General features: G+C 38.8%; 1 long non-coding RNA gene across 1 annotated transcript in view; it reads right to left on the bottom strand.

Moving 5' to 3' along the window:
- Window positions 1–6,763, bottom strand: part of LOC146543532 (uncharacterized) — a 44,891-nt gene extending 38,128 nt beyond the window's left edge. Inside the window, exon 1 of the long non-coding RNA XR_014885959.1 lies at window positions 6,056–6,763. This is a non-coding gene — a long non-coding RNA (uncharacterized LOC146543532). The remainder of the gene's footprint in view (window positions 1–6,055) is intronic.
- Between the last annotated feature and the right edge of the window lie 11,683 nt (window positions 6,764–18,446).

Below are 18,446 nucleotides of genomic sequence, written 5' to 3' on the forward strand. Positions count from 1 at the left end.
CAGGACATTTATTTTGCAATATTGTCCATTTAAAGGTTTCTCACATGGAATTTTTGTGAAGTGAATCTAAATGTTACTTATAAAAGATAGCTCGTGATTTGGAAAAACAGCCTGTCTATGCAGTGAAGAATTAATCTCATGAATGACCTCCCCAGCTGTTTAGACTGAGAACTACTATTTCAGAATGTTAAGAATACAAATTAAATAAGGAATTTGAGGTTGTGAAGGATATTAGATACGTTAAATGTCTAATTAAAAAATAATAGTGTCAAATTCTGAAAGGAAAATAGAATCATAACAATAGGACATTCCTTGTAGGAGGGATAGAAAATATGTTTTCCTTTTAGATGCACAGTGTGTGTTCAGACCTGTAAGCCAGAGTGCTAAAATACAAATTTAGACATGCAGACATTGACAGAGATTATAGACTTTCACATCTGGAAAACTGGATAATAACAACAATTCAGTTCATGTAGACGCATGAAATTATGCTTTCAATTCTGATGCATGGCATGAGCTCTAGATGAGCAGATACAAACTGCAGTTTGTATGAGTTGACTATATTCCTTTTTATTTTCCAAGTGGGAAAAAAAAAAAAATCTTGCAGAAACTGTTGCTTGGTGGATTCTGAAATAATTCTTATGTCATGTCTAGATTTTGTTTCCCATGCTGCTCCTAACATACATCACCTGTGTAGAGTAAGTGATGAAGTACCATCTGACTGAATGCCAATGTTTCCGAGTCTATCAAGCAGTAGATTATCTAATTTGTTGTATACATTGCACATGTGCACCTGCTAATTCGAAATGCTGATGCACCAGAGAGAATCTAGGCTGCCTGAGGAGTCAGCTCTGACCCATTTCTTTGATATATGACTTGTTCTATCTTTGATATTAGCAAAGAAGTTTTCTATCCACTTGTAGTTTGAAGAATAATAGCTTGGGGCCTGAACACTACCTATGATTTCCATTTTATTGTGAGCATCTGTATACTGCACAAAACCCAAACTACAGACTTCAAAGGAATAAAATGTAAGAAGATAGGAGAAGCATCTCTTCCCCACTCCTCCGAGGTTAGAACAAAAGGCAATCTACTAAAGATGAGCTCACAAAAAATGTCAGACTTTGTATATTTAAAGTAGAAAAATGTGACATTTTTTCCCAGATTAAAACATGTTAATGGGAAAAAATTGCAGCCATAATAAATATTGTATGAAAAGCTGCCAAGTAACAAAGCCTTGACAAACTCAGGAGAACAAGGAATTTCAGTTGATGCTGCCACTTTATTTTAGTATTATATTCTACCTGCTCTTTATGTGTATGCAGAACTCTTCAATGTCAGTAGGAGTTTCACATTAAGGACAGATTAACTTAGACATCACATTGATACATGTCTTCTAGAACACTATGTGGCCCAGTGGTGCTCTTATCATAAGATGCTACCATCTTTGTGATCCCATGTGAGAGCCTGTACACCAAGGGTGATTCTTACACACATCATTATAATTTTTACGGCTCACAGACCAAAAAGACAGAAAAAATATGCAGAAATTTCCTTCCAGTAATGATTGATTCTTTAAGTACTAGGTAGAAATATGTATCGGTTCTGAAATTAAAAGGTTTTACTGCATGTGAAATGAAGCATTATTTCTGAGAGCAATGAAAAGATGTCAGACTTTGAAGAAACTCTGAATCATATCAGCGGAAGATTCAAGCTGATGCTTTGGACATTTGAATGCACATATGGATAACTGATGTCCTATGTGTGGGATGTCAAAAACAGAATTTGCCTTTCATAGAATCATAGAATGGCTTAGGTTGGAAGGGACCTCAAAGATCATGTAGTTCCAACCCTGTGCTGCCAGCTGGGTGTCAACTACTAGAGCAAGCCGTGCAGGATCCCACCCAACTCAGCCTTGAATATCTCCAGAGCTGAGGCATCTAAAGCCTCTCTGGGCAGCCTTGCCATCCTCTGAGTAAGCCATTGCTTTCTAACATCTAACCTAAATCTCACCTTACTTAGTTTGAAGTCATTCCCCCTTGTCCTATTTATTTATTACATCAGACCATGTAAAAAGTTGGTCCACCTCTTGCATGTAGGCTCCCTTCAAGTACTGGGAGGCCACTGGAAGATCTCCTCAGAGCTTTCTCTTCTCCAGACTAAACAAGCCCAACTCCCTCAACCTTTCTTCATAGGAGAGGTTCTCTCTGAGCATCTTTGTGGCTCTCCTCTGGACCTGCTCTAACAGCTCCACATCCTTCTTAAACTGGGGGCCCCAGGCCTGGATGCAGTATTCCAAATGGGGCCTTCCAGGGGTAGAGCAGAAGGGAACAATCACCTCCCTCTTCTCGCTGCCACCCGTCTTTTGATGCAGCCCAGGATACTGTTGGCCTTTTGGGCTGCAAGAGCACACAACTGGTTCATGTCCAGCTTTTTGTCTGTCAAGAACCCCAAGTCCTTCTCCACAGGACTGCTCTCGATGAGTTCTTCTCCCAGCCTGTACTCGTATCTGGGATTACCTTGACTCATGTTGGCCTCATTAAGCTTCATTAGTTTCTCATGTACTCAATTATCGAGCATGTCTGGGTCCTGGATGGTGTCCTCTCTTTTAATGTGTCAGCTGCACACAATTTTCAAGCTGGTTCCCTTCCTCTGGCCACGAGCGTAGTGTTGCTGGTAGAGTTCAGCAGGCTGAGCATGTGGTATGAAGAGGGAGTTTGTGGTCTGCTCATTATTTGAGCATATTCTTCAAAATAATTGGGGATATATGCAAAGTGCAGACTTATTATAGGCTTGAACACAGTTGTGCAGGCAGGCAGAATGCCATAGATGAGGAATCTGCAGTGCAGTTTGCTGGTTTTTTTGCAAAAATGCAGTGATCTGCTGATCAGGAAGTAATAAAGATTCTGAAGTTCAGTTTGAAGGTATAAAGAAATTGTGAACAGACAATGATTCTATAAGGTTAGTGTATTTAAAATACAAAAAAAAAATTCAGATGTTTATGTAAAAGGTCAGCTAGTTTTTGCTTATTTTGTTTTATGTAAAGTAGGGTTGTTGAAGGAGGTAGTTGAAATGCAGAAGATGGATGATGTAACTATTTTTCTTATAAGTGCATTTCTTTAACTCCTCCCAAAGCATGTGGGTTAAGTACACTATTCTATATATCTGTTTCTGGAGAAAGTAACTGACTTTTGTCTGACGATTGGTGAGGTGGTGGTATTCATACTTCTATGAACTGCCCACTGCTGTATTCTGTGTAGTGAACTCAGTTTCTAAATCTAAGAATTCACTGTCTTCCTGAATTAAATATGTAATAGTCTACTAAGTAAAATGTAAAACGATCATAATAGTCTTAAAACCGACATGATCCAGATTCACCCCAGAATGGCTGACTCGAGCAATTGTAACAGCACTCCTTCTGTGTGTGAGGATTAACTAAATTCTGCTGGTTTCATCCATAAAGCTGCATAAATCTGCAGTATTGCTGCCCACTGTATTACAGAATGTGATCTGTTTTGCTTTCTGATTCTTATTTTCCTGTTGTATTGGCCCCAAAGCTTCCCAAAATACCTTAGCAAAAACTGAGTGCAGGCCCTAGAACGGAACTTCAAAGTCTGTCTGTAAATACAGCCACCTCTACAATGTGGAGAGCCAAATTCGTGTGTGTGACAGATCATTTGTGTTGTCTTAATAGTAATTTCTGTAACCAGGGTTTCAGTCTTGTTGCAAAAATGATGTGCAGGTTTCACAAGCCTGTACTTAGTCAGCAGTCTTTTTTTCCCCTGTTCTTTCATGACATAAAGTGGAAAAGAACATAGCGTAACAGGAAAAAATTACCAAAGAGTTGGAATCTGTAATATAAGTAACTTTCTGTTCTGTATCTCAGTGAGCATTTTTCAGCTTGCTACCCAAACAGGGAAACACTGAAATGTTTTATAATTCAGCAACAAAGATACAATGGGAAGGAGAAAAGTGGGAGGAGAGAGAGGGAAGGAGGAAGAGAGACGGAGAGATTAAGCAGTACAGGCAAGAGAGCAGAGCCTTTTGATGCTGTGTTTTCAGACTCAAAACTTAGATTAATGAAGACTGACTGTCTTAGATTTCTTTGGAGTACTGCACACGAACTTCATCTGATAGAAAAAGGACACTTTCAATGTAACCTTCCCTCCTATGGTTATGAATAAGCTGCTGGCTAATAACGTGGAAAACTTCAAACCGTCTCTAAATATTAGAGCATCAAGCCAAATGAAGAAAGAATGACTTATTAAGGTGTTAGCACAATGTGAGTGACCTTCTTGATGTGACGTTTGTTTGGCAAAAGAAACACCTCCAGCAGATGTTTAGTATTTAAAACTATTTGAGAAGAATACTTTTCTATGGAAGTAAGTTGCTAGATCATTTAAACAACAAACCGCAGGCTGTCTGTCTACACAGGTAGCAGCAAAGTAATTGTTAGGATTTCCATACAGAAAAGAAAAAGATGCTTCTTTCTATTTTACTTGTAGGTTCAGGATTCTTTCCTCCTTGCTCCTTCACTTCCTGTATGGATTGGGGGAAAAATATTCTCCTCTTCACCTCAATTCCTCTACTGCAAGTTAGACTTTGTTTTCTTTTTTTAGCATCATATTGGTTTTAAAATTTGTCTTTTGTCTCTGAAATGCTCTGAGTATCTCACTGATAAACAGGAGTAGGGGGACAAAAACCAGGGTATCCCTGTCTGAAGAGCATTCTTTCCCAAAGTGGTATTTTCTTTCCATTGGCAGAAGAATACAGCATAAGCTTTTGTTGTCAAGAAGAAACTTGCCAGGGGATGTAGTTTAGAGCTGAATAGGAAATCTATTTAGTCATAGTGATTTCAGGTTTGGAAGCATCCCTCAGTGCCTATGCAGAGGTAAATGAGCCTACCTACTACCTTGATCAGAGGAACAGGAAAGACCTGAGTTCAGATCCCTGTGTCTGATCAGTTGCTCTCATCCTACAGCTCATGCCATGCTGCTAATGACTGGGGAGATGGAATGATTTTCACTTTGACCTGAAGATGTGCTGTGGACCCTAGAAACTCTTTCTGATTAGCATGTCTTTGAACTTGGTGCATTCCCATGAAAGCTCTTTGATTCTTCACAAATCCATTGAATTTACATTTTCTGATGAGGCAACTAGAACTGATCAGGAATTTCTCTAAATGTCCTGTACTTTATCAAACCCTTAAAGGGAAGCAAGAAGGAAGAGAACGAGTACAGCTTCAATTCATTTAGTTTGCTATCTTGATCAGAACAAATCTTTAAAGGACAGCTCACACAATGCTGGTATCTCACAGGTTTTGCCAGTACCCTTGGGACTATGCAGTTGCCTGGGTTATATAAATCATTCTGAAAATAATGCCTCCTATTTATTTTCATGGAAACTACAATGAAGAGCACCGTTACACTATTTGATAAATTGAGTTCTCAGCTATCAAATGCTATTTTGTGACATAGTCACTGAAATTATCTATGACTCTTTGCCAGTGATAAATAGGCACCTGCATTCCATGCTTGTAAAAATTTGCACCACCAGAGGTGACCCACTGTTACCACTGCTGAAGTGCACCATCCACTTCCTCACTATGCTGACATCCAATGTTTGGTCTCCATAAATATTCAGCAAGTGTTGATGAAAGTCACTGGGTGCCATTTTTTCTGCATGGAAGAGTTCACTTCCACCCCTTTGCTTCATCCACATTTCCATGTCAGACACCATTTTATCACACTGCTCCTCTGCTGCCATCTGTCACACATGAGCATAATTTACTGGCATATTGGCTGGAAGGTTCAACCTGTACTGCCATAGCAGCAACATTCACCTCTGGAGTCATGGACCAACATAATAAAACAGGAGGCATTACTTTTGGAGCAGACGCTGAAAGAAGCATTGAATCAGTACATGTCAAACATTTATAACAGTATCACCCTCTGTACTCAATCCATATGAAAAATACCTGGATTGATCCACTCTTGGTATAGGCAATACAACCTGAATGAAATTTCAGACGACCAAATTGCTGCCCAGTACTCACAGTTGTCTTGTTGTCATTAAGGGTCATTAGCACGGTGCACCTGTTTCTTCGTGCTGTAATTACAAACTTCCCAAAGCATTACTTGCAACACGGTGGCAGTTACTCTTCTTATAACCTCTTTCTTAAAAGTACTGCATTTGTTTTACTGACAGGAAACTTGAGGTAGAGAAGTAAGGAAGTGATGAGAGAAATCCATGGCAAAGGCAGAAGCGGAGGTTGTAGTCCATGAAATCACTGACACTGGACGAGTACAACATTTGTAGCAGTAGCACACAGGCTGCTACAGTAATGTGTGTAACTGCCCATTAGCAAAGCTGCTCTCTTGTCTGTTGCCAGCGGCCGTCCCTGAAGCATGCTTGCTTAGACCAGGTCTGAAAATATCTTAGTTCAGAATTTGTTTTTCTGTTCCAGTACTGTATGTCTGACTATTTGAATATTGCTTAGTTCATGGCTATCACCCTCTAGAAATAAGCAGTATAGGCTAACTGAGATATCTTGAAAGAAAGTTATTCTCCTTTAACTGTTTTGAATAAGTTCCTCTCTAGCAATAAACCTTCTTATCAGACTTCTCTTTACCCTTCCCAAAACACCTCTTTGCATTTAGGTTGTCTGCAGATTTGCAATCTCTACTCTTTCAACTCAGTACCTGGAGAGGATCTTCCAATGCTTCTGACCATTCTTAGTGTTCATCACTCTTAAAATGGCAAGAAAGTCTGTGTGTATCTACTGAGGCACTCACATTTAGATTATAGAATTATTTTGTAGTTTAAACATGACAGGGTTTGCAGCAGGCATAACTTTCATTAGGCCAGCTAGCACAGCTGCAAGAGGAAAAGGGCTAATGTACCAAAACCTCCTAGGTATCAAGCTCTTCCACTTGAGTTAATAGGAGATACTATAGCCACCTCTGCCATTATTGTGCTTTATTAAGGAGAATGTACCAACATGTTGCTGAACTTCAAAACTCTGGGGCGGTTATTTGACATATTTTTACTTTACTTTGTCAGTTATCAAAGAAATCTGATAGGGGCCTGTGTGAATCAAGAAAGATTGTTTCCATTTATTGAGTACAATGATTCCAATAATTCAATGATTCACTGAAATGTTCAAAACAGAAACATATGAAGAATTATCACATTGATTTCTGGAATATGTGTGGTTGGTTTATCACTGTGCTGTATATTTTTTGCAAACTCTGTTGAGACTGTATAAAATCCTTGAGGAAGTCAACACTAATATGGTGATGAGAGTATTGGTTTCAACAGTGCTGTGGGAAGCCAAAGCAGCATGAAACTTTATGTGACACAGATCATATATCTACTGGCTAATCATACTGAAAGAGCAGTTATTCCCCAGCTCATGATATATAGTACCCAATTCATTCCACATATAGCCCCATTGAAGTCACAAGGATATGGTGGAGAAACTTTCAGCATTGTGTGAGTAAGGACATCAATATTGTCCTGATACCTACTGAAAGTAGCTAGAGTAAATTTGTCATTTTGGACATATTGTCTAATAGCGCTTTCAACCTTCCATGAAATACTTTTATTAAGTTTTCTGAGAAACATTTTTCCACTGGCAGGGCCTCATTTCCACAATGGATCGAAGTGCAGTGTTGCTTGAACACACTAGGAATCATGTTGTCCATGGATAATCTACTGTTTTGGTGTGGCTCATGAAAATGTTCACTAAAAGTAAATCACTTGCACAGTTTTTCTGAGGTTACAAGGGGGTGTGCCCAGTAGATAAGTGCCACTGATGAACTGGAAGTGTGTATCTTTGCACAGCAGCTGCTGGTTTCTTTATTAGCAGATGCTTTCCTTCTTTTAATGCTAAAGAATCCTTCAATTTTGAGTCCCTGTATTTACTGTTTAATGTGTAGATCTCTACATTTGTTTGATTTTCAGTTGCACAGCCTGATGTCAGCCCTTCCTTCTTTACAGTTTTTTACTAGAAACAAGTGTTCAGTTTTCCCTTTCTTGAGAGTTCTGTCCTTAATTTCACTGCTGCTTTGGAGACATAGAGCATCTGTCAGCATAATTCTTACCTTTCATCTGTCACAGGACACCTGGACCTAAAATCCTCAGCTTGTCTATCAGCATGTTCCCAGCAAGTTACACAGCCAATGGCAGACTATTGGGTGTCATTTTCCCCATTACATGGCATCCCCAGCTGTGGAGACTGGTAGGCACTCTGCTGCTCTGTGCTTCTCAATGCTTTGATGCTGGAGCAAGGACTTGGCCACACTGTAACTGTGCTGGATCACCATCCTCAGGAAGAGACATTCGGGCAGCGCTGAGCATTGCTGACATCTGAATATTTCAGTGTTGCCTCTAGCTTAGTATCAGAATGGACTAGGAGCTGTAGTCTAAAACACTGCATTTCTAATGAGCTGCTACTGCGGTCTTGATCATGGCTCAGATGCTCTCCCCTCCTTTTCTCAGGATGTGGCAGTGAAATACTGTATTTTAAAAAGCTTGAGTGAGTTGTGAAAAGCTCTTTATTACCCACCATAAGTCACTTGTCTTTGCAACTCTTGCATGCTCCTATGGTTATTTTTACTTGCAGAATGTTTTTTCACCATTCTTCAGCTGCCGGGCAAGATGGCGTTCATTTGGCTTCAGTTCTGACAAAAGATAAATGAGCTTTGGGCCCTCAGTGATTCACTCTGGCTGCCAGGGGGTTCCAAAATAGCAAACTATTTTTCATAACCGCAATGTGATATGAAGTGAGTTGCAGCAGGTGCTCTAACGTATACTACAGCCGTCTGTGGAGTGGGGAATTCATTAAGTTTCCTCGTTTGTCCAAAAAAAGTCACCTTTCTCACTGGCTAGCATTCTGTCTTTGCCAGCTGAAGGTACACTCTCCTGAAGCCAGAAAAAGGCTTTTTTTGGTTGTGTAGCATGTATATATGGAAACAGTACTCTGAAGTTAATTTGATCATCTTGTGAAGAACAGTTCTCATTTGGTTGATCCATTTTTTACTTTTCCATTCAGTGCGATTCTTTTTTTTTTCTTTTATTTTGCCCTTTCTCAGGGATGCAAAAGACATGAGTCCATGATTTTCACTTTGCACTGTGTTACGCTGTCTTTCTGCACTTACGGATTTGCTGGAAGTACGACTTCTAATTGTGGTTCATGAAAAAAATAAGTATCTAACATTTGACGGTGCGCTCTGGATAAAGCGCTTCTTTCATGGACCCACTGTGAATAAATCAAGTGTGACTGCTGCACCTATGGCTTAATGTGTGCTGTAACTTTTTCTGTAAGGTACCATAAAATATTTTCTAGTAGAAATAGGGGTTGCATCGAGAAACGAGGTCAGGTGGTTTTCCTGCATGATTTCCAAGAGAAGCTGTCCCACCGCTGTGAGGTGTGAGAAAGGGCCCCTCAAGTTGAGTACATGAAGCAGAAGGCCTCCTACCACACCTCCCATAGCTGTAAAAGGGGAACCTTATCTGGTTATCTGGTGTTTTAAAGGCCAAGCACAGCTTTTGCACAGGCTCCTACCTGAGCTCCCAGTGACATAAATAGGATACCATGTAAGCGCTCAGGTCCTGCAGCATCAGCTCGTGAAGAATTTATGCCTCTATAATTGCTCAGACATGGAAAATGTAATAAATATTAATGTTATTCTCAAGGAACAGTTTCCAAAGAAGAAACGTGCAGATAAATTTAAACTTATACATATTTTAATCCATAAAATATAGATTTTTCTTAAAGTGCTGGAGTACTTAAACCTTATATATAGGCAAGTATTCTATGCAAATATTTTCATACTAAGATTTATGTGGCCATATATTGCACGTAGTGTCCAACACTCAGCATCATGTTTACAAACACTTCCTAACTGAAACATGTATTTCTTCCCTGAAATGTGCAACACCCAAATAAATAAATACCATCAGTCGATGACTTAGAGACCCCTCTCACATTGCAAACGTAAGTGTTGCAAATTCTCATGTGCTACATATGATTTGGGGCTCAGTTTCTGATGCCCTGCAGGAAGTCAGTGATCTGGACTTGCTCGTAAAACCATCATAATAAGTGCCTTCTCTCCTGGAGTATGTAATGGATGTCAACACCTCACCCAGTGGGCTGAGTTTCCAGAGCACTCTATTCTTTCTGTATGATTTTTAGTATGATTGTCATTGCAGAATTGTGTCTCACTCCTCAGAATATTTGCTGCTGCTGAAGAGCAATGTAGAAAAGAACAGACAACAGACCATCCAACTCCCAGAGAAACTGAATACCGTACAAGTGTTATATGCTATACAAATGCTGTGCATTTGTTGTCTTTCTCTGCCTCCAATGGCAGTAGGAGAGAAACCTCTGTTACAGCTGCACCACTCCTACCCTTTCAAGGAAGAACAACATCATCAAGCTTCTTAAGTTTCTAAATGTTACAGGCAAAACCAGAAGGCAGGGCTCGGTTTCCTGGTTATAATTAATGCTTTTTTAAAACTTGCTGGAAAGAGATGGTGGGGAAGAGGAATGTCTTCAGGCCTGTAGCATACAGTATAAAGCTAGAGCAAAAATGGAATAGAAAAGCAAAAACGCCAGGCAATTAAAATATATTCATGAGGTGATCTGTGGTGCACTGTTCATTCAGCACATTGAATGTTTCAGCTGGATTTTCTTAAAACAGCACACTGTTTGTTATATTATATTTGATTAATATTGACTAGTACCCTCATTTACCTTCATTTTTTAGTGATGTACTTCCACAGAAGCTCAAAAGCCCATGTCCATTGATAGAAAAAAGGAGTGGAGAACAATTAAAATAATCTTTGGTTTCATATTTTCAAGTTTATCTTTGTAGCTGGAAAAAAACTGGACACCTGGTGCATGATTAAGACCAACTTCCAAATTGTACAAGGCTTCAGGGTTCTTAAGTAAGCAGGAAATCTTGGCTTTTGAGAATGCTGTACGTAAGTGATTTCTTACTGAACATAATGGTGAGCTCATCTTTTGACTCAAAATTCTCAAGTTAACTGCTCGTCAGGTCTCTCCCTAGCATACTTTTTGCATCTAATACGAAGTGTAGAAACGCAGATTTCACACAATATCAGTAAGTGTTTTGACAGATGAGATCTGGCAAATTTTCTGTGCTGATTTGTGATGTTAATTAGAACGACAGCAACAAAAAGCCATAAAAATTTAGTTTCTGAGTTGAAGCAGTGAGCTCCAGTGCAGTCGTTAATGATTATAGCTGTGCTGAGAGGGCATTTCTGCTACAATCTTTGCATCAGTAATGTCTTTCAAGGGCTGAATCAACTGGTTTAGTTGGGCATCTGTGTCGTTGTGGGATATTCTGTTTTAACTAATTTCTCTCTGATAGTTTTATTATTATACAAGTGATATGTTAGGAATGCCTAGTAGCAGTACTGTGCTATATCTGACAAACTGTAATAAAGGAATATTAAAGCTTTAAACTAGGCATTCCAACATTAATGACTACTACAACTAGAGACGCCCAAGTGCTTCTTTTTTTCCCTGTCTATACTTATTATTATTGCGAAGGGCTTTATTTGCATCCTTTTCTTTATAGTCATATAGGTGATGCAAGCTGAAAAAGAATATTCTGGATTAATCTTTGGTTTTGTATCAATTGCTGCAGATGTCAGTAAGAGAGTTGGAAAGTTTTATTTCCTTCTAGTTACTGATCCTAAACACTTTAAAGCTGCTGATTTTCAATACAAGCCAGGATGAAATGTTATGCCTACAAAATTGGGGTATTTTTGTGCCAAGTTTTCCCCTCAAAATTAAAAATAAGGGATATAGCAAACAGGATGTTTTAGTTTCAGTGGCAAAGTGACAGGGACAACCGTGATAACATTAATGGTGACTTTCACAGTGTTTCTGTAGTGTCAACTCTTATTCATGCCATTTTCAAAGAAAGAACAATAAAAAATAAGATAATAAATAATAATAATATAATAATAATAATTTTAACAAAACCAAACATGCACGTACACACACATACACACAAAAAAAAACAAACCAAACCAAACCAAAAAAAAGACCAAAAACTAAGCACTTCTTATCTTTCTAAATGTTTTTTGTGTGAGTGTTTTCTTTTTCTTGGGGGCACTGACTGCTAAATTCAGGTTTGAAATTTGATTAAATAGATCACACTTCTGTTTGCAACAAGAGATGAAGGATATTGTTGCTGTCATTTGCTTTGGATGATTTATGCAAGTATATTTAGAAATACAGGATGGACTTAAATTGCTAATAGTAGAAAAGAGTGGTTTGCAAAGAATCTGTAGAACAAAAATTATTATAAAAAATGATATTTCAGATTTTTGTTCTCTGTTCATGTAATTATTGAGAGTTTAAGCATGACCTTGAACTATAATTATGTTCTCATATTATAGAGCTTTTTTACAATTCAATATTACTTGATATTTTAAGATTGATACAGAGGTTTGTTAAACTGCCCATGTACAGGCAATGATATGTTGAATTCACATCAGTGAGTTCAAAGAGTTCAGAGCCCTCCTTTTACTACATAGCCTTTAATTGGCAAGTCCAGAACCTGCTCTGCTCCCAGCTTTCAGATTTTCAGAAGAGAAACAACAGCAGCCATTACTGCCTTGAAAACTTCATGGCATATGTGTAGTGAGATTCGTTTGTGTTGGATGGCTTTATTTGAGAGGCAGCACTGAGATATTATAGTCTTGATACAGCCATAAAATGCCAGCACTAGACTGGTATTGTATGCATATGGGTCACAAACACGTGAAAGCTGTGGATGGGATTTTCCAGGAAATAAGATTTTTGCCTGATAACGATAAAGATTTCCAGGTATGTATCTCAGCTGTTATCATTCTTGTATCCTTATCTCAAAACTGATGGACTACTGCTGTCCCAAAAAGGGTATCTGTCACATACCCTGAGATTGTTTCCTGCTCACTTCCCTCCTACTTCTAATAGCTCTCACTCTTGTTATCGAGGGAGCCCTTCTCTGTCCCTTTTCCAAAGAAACACATTTCTGTATGTAGAAATCATTTGCCTTTTTCCTTTTTTTTTTTTTTTGCATTCATTTGGTGCTTTCCATTCTAGAATTTCACACTGTAAGGTGAAGTATTGTATACTTGTGTATACCTTTTGCTGGCCTTGTATCCATTAGACCACTGTTCTCCATTCTAGAATTTCACACTGTAAGGTGAAGTATTGTATACTTGTGTATACCTTTTGCTAGCCTTGTATCCCTTAGACCACTGTTCTTTATGGTGCCTGTTTCTGCAGAGAAGTGCCAGAGGGGCTACGGAGATCAACTTCTAACTTCCTTCTGGTGTAAGTAACTCGCCAGTGTGGGGCGTGCAGCCATGGCAGATCACTCTGGAAGCAGTCTTCTCTAAGGTTCAAACATGTGGTTAACAGCATTTCCTAACGTTTAGTATCAGGAGTCATAGCAGTCAGCTATTAGCCACAATGATGGGCAGATAAAGGTGTGCTGATGTGTTGTTGTAAGGTTGGCTACTTGTATCTCTTTCCTTAAGCTCCAGCATTGCCACATACAGGGAGTTTATTTGGTATGTGCTATGGTGAGATCTCAATGAAGATGTGATTTAATACCTTGTGGTACATCTTTGAAAATCATGGTGCAGAACCTGGGTGTTGTTTTATAAAGCCAGTCACTCTCCACTGTATTCTTATCAGCAGCACTGGATTTTGTTTTTTACCTATTCCTCTGTCCATAACTTTTCAGAGAAACATATGTCATAATCTTATTTATTATCTGAAAGTAAGAGCTGTGTCGTTCTCTGCACCCAGTCGTGTTCTTAGATTGGAAGCATTGCCACCTGCAGCTCTAACCACCCTCCTTTCTCATTATAGCAGCATTCTTAGAACCCAGTCATTTTAGGTGTTATCAGAAGATATTATTATAGAAATGCTTGCTGTAGTTAATGTTGCATCAGCATTTTTATTTTAAAGTGTTTTGTATCAGACCTACAACCAAGCCATAAAACTTAGGGCAGGCAGCCATTTTGATCCCAAACTGGCGGTCAAATCTGACATCAGAGGAACTCTGTCAGCATTGATAAACTCCAATTCATTGCTTTAAATATAAACTAATGGTGAGATTTGAGGGTTGTATATATCAAGCAATCTCCTGCTCTGCTGGAAATCTAACAGCAGAGTTGCCTTCAGGTTTTCTGAGTTGGCTTCTGCTTCCCATAGAGATGTGCCAGAGAGCACGGAGTTACAGGAACAAATCTCCAAGTGGGATAAAGCAGATGTGTAAGATTTCTTCTAGCACTAATTTCTGTGAATCAAGCCAAAAAGAAATACAACTTAGACCTAAGATGAATAATTGGATTACACTCTGTTTCAAATCTAGCAGTGAACAAATGTGTTAATAATAATGCATTTAACTCAGACAGGAAAGATGTTTGACAGGAAAGAAGAAAGGCTGTTACAGAATAATTTAACTCATTTCCAAAACTGTTGTAGGCAGTTATCTTGTTGTCATAACAGTGGCAGACAAGCTTGACAGTTACAGGTGTGCATAAGAGTTGCAGACATCCTTTAATACACCTGGTTTTCAAAATTAAGGCTCAAAAACTGAGGAGGTACTGTGGTACTTCTGATCACTCTGTTTCATTCACTGATGTATATTATCTGACAGACTTAGGTTGAGCCCCACTTTGGATGTTCTAAGTTGCTGCACAGGGAAATTGCATAGTAACTGCTGTGTAAGTGTATTCAGGGTGTTCAGGAAGAGAAAGAGGGACTACTGGAGGATAGACTGGATATTATGTCCTCGGTTGTTGTTTTTTTTTCCCACCAGCTCCATGACTATGTCTACTTTTCTGTACATAAAAGGGTAGTATTCTGTGGCGTGCAGGTTGTTCTGCAAGTTGTTCAGGAATATTCAACATACCAGGAAAATGTAATGTACTGTGTGGGACCCACCATATTTATTAGCATCTATGGCTCTGTCTGATTGCTGCAATGGAATCTTCCAGGAGATAACTCCTGAAGCTAGAGCCAAAATACTGCGGAGCAGCAGCCCTAACTGTAGTTATTACTATGGAAGCTCTTGTCTCTTGGGTATCCTGTGATTTTGACAATTGCATCTTAAGTCAGAAACAGCTATCATACTACTTGCAATGAAAGATATTTTCATTCAAAGCCTCCAGAGCTATTTCTGAGGTGCAGCAAGGGATTATGCATTCTCAGAGAGGGCCTTTTACCACAAAGACATCCAATACAGAGGTCTCTGGTGCCATATCATAGATCTTCAAATACCCAGACTTGAGTTTTTATAAGGTTTTCTAAAAAGTGAATTAAAGGAAGAGGCCATTGTCCTGTCAGCTCTATTTTGTAAAGGGCAAAAAAAAACAGAAAAACAAAAAAAATCATTTTAAGAATACATTTAATTCATTCGTAACATGGTTGTATGTTGATGTGTACATATCATTACAGTGTTGGAGAGCAAGAGTTGGCCCTTATCATATGTTTTGAATAAGATTTGGGCATTATAAGAAGTTTTGATGTAGTTTAATTTTGATGTAGTTTAATTCTGTTTGTTGGCAATATAAGTGTGGCTTCAACAAAAATAAAAAGCATCTTTGGCTAGCAGAATGATCCTATTCAAATAAAAGAAATATTATTCCTTAAGAATTAACTGAATCAAAGCTAATTTTTACTTTTTGGCTTTGTATTATAGTCATTTCCAGAATATGAGCCCATCCTAATATGTATATGTGTTCTGAACTTCCTTTCTCTTTACAACCTAGTAAGAAATGAGATATATTTGTGGCAGAGAGAGGAATATACCACAGAGTCATCCTTCAGTCCTCAGCTGCAGCAGTTATACTTACCCTTCAATACAAAGCAAATTACAGAGTCCAGTGAATTAGAGATCACTAAGGGTCAGAAAGAAATTGCCTTAATATCATGGTGGTTCTCTTTCTTCTCAACAGATGACATATTAAAATATGAAGCTGAAAGACTGCTGTGAAGTTGTTTCCAGCTGTGCAATGCTCTTTCTTGGAATCCCAACATTATGCCTGTTAGAAATACATTTTTCTCGGCTGAGAGAAGTGGATGGCTTACAACTTTATCCATAACAACACTCAGAATGTTGGGGTAGGAGAGAGATTTCCTAAATATGTAAGCAGTCTAATGGATAGCTAAGCTTATGCCATTGTTCCTGGATGGGTTCTTGTGGTTGCTTGTGTGACATTAGACCCCTTCTAACATTCTACCTTACAGAAGATTCTCAAGGAATTTTTCCACCAACGACCTAATATGTGAGAATGTAGACCCTGAGGTTCTCCGTGCCTCTGTTGATTGTGTTTGTGCATTGGAAACATGGAACTGGAAAGATTATAAATGCTCCAATACAATTACTTTTTTTTTCCATATGAAAATGCTTTATTACCACCCAGATATTATGCAGCTGTGAATATGCAAAATATCAGAATGTGGTTCCAATATTATGAAAAATTAACTCAGGTGTGCAAGCTTAACTCAGTTTTGCAGGAACACCATAGGCATACCACAGGTGCTGGTCACTGATCCTGAGTACTATATTATTGCCAAAGTACAGTAGCATCATTCTGAATCATGGGAATAACAAACCACCGGATAAATTTGCATTTGTGGGCACTGATTTGTGTCTTGTATTTGAAGCATTTTAAGCAACTTGATCTTTAGAAACCATTGAATCTGAAAACACTGGCAAAGTGTTGTCTTCTGCTCTTTACATACAAATAAGCTTGATCTAGCTGCACATATGTTGGTGCATTTCCAAAAGCTGGAACGTAAAGGGCTTGCAAATTATTTAAAAGGGTGCCATCCTTCCTGCACACTTCTCAGAGTAAACAGGACAAAACAGAGGAAATTCTGAGACTTGCTAAACATATTCTCCATGCTGTGTTCTTCTTGTATTGCATACGCTTCCAAGTCCTGTCCAGCACAAGCTAGAAAAGCTTCGCAGATCTTGAAATATTGTTTCTGAAATACCCACCGTTTAGCTTTGAGACACTTTGAGCTCCAAACAGTGCAAACTAGCACCTAAAATGTCAAGCAAATGCACAGTATAGTTTATTTTTGCATTCTTTGCTTTCATATTCTGTTTTTTGAGGCTCAGTATTCCTGAGAAGGCAGTTTTTACCATCCATATACTTAGGAAGTAGAAAGAAATTTTATCTATGAGCTGTACATGAAGATAGTTAGTTAAGCTCAACAGAAAGTGTACTAGAAAAAGTGCAGACTACATACATGCATATGTGCTTATGCTGCTCTACTTTCAGACGGACTGTCACGCTCTCTGTCCTTGTCTCTCTGACTTCCTCCTCTCTCACTAAGTGTTAGAATGTGTGAGCAGAATCTCTAAATTCAAATGAAAGTGCTGTTACAGAGTACACTGCAAGAAGACTCAAAGCAAAATGCTAAGCTCTGATGATATTTTGATCCCTTACTTTATACAGTCTTTTTAAAGAAAAAAAAAAAAAAGGAAATATCTGTTTGGCTGAAAGCATGTTCTCTCCTTCAACAAATGTATCTCATATATAAAAAGTCATTCTCCTGTGTCTGTTTCCCGAGCCTAGTTTCAGATCAGCTTATGGTAAGTTGGAGCACAAAATAGGCTGTGTGTTTTTGTCAGATAACCTGAAGGGGTCTGGGAGGAGGTCTTCTCTCTTGATAAGATCTGGCACAAATGGCTGGATGCATCACAAGAGTTAGTGCTTTGGTTTTTGCCTCTGTAGAAGCAGGGAATAAAACCAGACGGACAATCTGTCTGCTCCAGTACAGCAAACTCTGCACCTCCGTACAGAAATGTTAGATCCTTTTGTTATTTCCTTTCTCTCTAAAAATACACAATGTGTTGATGCTGACTTGTTTTGAATAGCTGCACTGTGAAGATGCATTGCAAATGAAACATCAATGAAGACTGAGTTCTTGCCTACATAATCTTTGCACACATTTCAGTTGTCATTGTGGACCTTAAGCCTTCATTTAAAATGTTTCCAGCCTTCCACAAGTGCCTGAGCTTTGTGCAAGAATTGATGACCTTCTGAAAGTAGCTCCTTTCTGCTTCATGCACAAAATGTTTTTGCAGGCCAGACACTGCCCTCATTTCTACCTGTGCCACCCTATGACTTTCCCAGAGGTTGCACAGGTGTAAGTGGTGTCAGAGTTTGAAGCCCATGAGGCTACACAGCTGGTCCAAGAATCTGAACTTAGCAGTGCTAGCAGTGCCCTTTTACTCCGTTTTCCTGTATGACTAATGAAAAGCTCTGACTGAGTAAGGATTCAGGTCCCTGATCAGTTTCTAAGATGCTCTAGTCTTTGTACTATACTGTCACAAACCAAAGAATATAGAAAACTCTTAGACTTGTATCTGCAGTAATCATGAGAGGCAGCT

Source organism: Meleagris gallopavo, chromosome 12 (genome assembly GCF_905368555.1).
Source record: "Meleagris gallopavo chromosome 12, MGAL_WU_HG_1.1, whole genome shotgun sequence".
NCBI classification, from domain to species: Eukaryota; Metazoa; Chordata; class Aves; order Galliformes; family Phasianidae; genus Meleagris; species Meleagris gallopavo.